Source organism: Cebus imitator, unplaced genomic scaffold, assembly GCF_001604975.1.
Source record: "Cebus imitator isolate Cc_AM_T3 unplaced genomic scaffold, Cebus_imitator-1.0 Scaffold204, whole genome shotgun sequence".
Lineage (NCBI taxonomy): Eukaryota > Metazoa > Chordata > Mammalia > Primates > Cebidae > Cebus > Cebus imitator.
Window position 1 is genome coordinate 1440538 of NW_016107519.1, and position 1311 is coordinate 1441848.

The following is a 1311-nucleotide window of genomic DNA, read 5'->3' on the forward strand; positions in this document are numbered from 1 at the left end:
AACTCACATAAATCAGGACGCCGTTTCAACTGGCACCTGGAACGCCTGGGAGATAGAGTCGCCCATTCAACTGAAAAAATGGGGGCTGAACCAGAGAGCCAGGTGATCTGGCTCAGTGGGTCCTACCTGCACAAAGACCAGCAATCTGAAATGCTCTGGATTGAGAGTTTCACAGCAAGCACAGCTGGACCCAGGACAATCCAGCTCTGTGGGGGGAAGGACATCCACCATTACTGGGGCAGTCCACCACTACCGAGGCAGTCCGCCATTACCAAGGCAGTGCGCCATTACCAAGGCAGTGCACCATTACTGAGGCAGTTCTAACTATACCTCTATAAACAAAACCATAAGGAAGTTCACACAGCAGCTGGGCAGAGCCCACAGCAGCTCAGCAATGCCTCTGCTGGCAGACTGTGATTAGGCTACCTCCTAGCTGGACACGGCATCTCTGAAAAAAGGCAGCAGCATGTCAGGAACTTATAAATAAAGCCCCACCTTCCCAGGACAGAGAACTGGGGGAAAAGGCAGTTATGAATTCTGCTGCAGCAGACTTAAATGTACCGGTGCAGCAGCTCTGAATGGAACAATGGAGCTCACAGCTCAGCACTTGAGCTCCTATAAGGGTCAGACTGTCTCCTCAAGCAGCTTCCGACCCCTGCATATCCAAAGAGACACCTCATAAAGGAGAGCACAGGCTGACATCTGGTGGGTATCTTTCTGGGACAAAGATAACAGAAGAAGAAACTGGTAGCAACCCTTACTGTTCTGCAGCCACTGCAGGTGATCCCCAGGCAAGCAGGATCTGGAGTGGACATCCAGCAGTCCTACAGCAGAGGAGCCTGACTGTTAGAGGGAAAACTAAAAAACAGAAAGAAATAACTTCATCATCAACAAAAAGGATGTCCACTGAGAGACCACATCCGAAAGTTACCAACTACAAAGACCACAGGTAGATAAATCCATAAAGATGGGAAGAAACCAGCATAAAAAGGATGAAAACACCCAAAAGCAGAACGCCTCTCCTCCTCCAAGGGATCACAACTCCTCACCAGCAAGGGAACAAAGCGGGATGGAGAATGAGTCTGATGAATTGACAGAAACAGGCTTTAGAAGGTGGGTAATAAAAAACTTCTCTGAGCTAAAAGAACATGTCCTAAACCCAGGCAAAAAAACTAAGAACTTTGAAACAAGGTTTGACAAAATTCCAATGAGAATAAACAGCTTAGAGAAGAATATAAATGAATTGATGGAGCTGAAAAACACAACATGAGAACTTCACAAAACACACAAAGTTTCAACAGCCGAATCTAC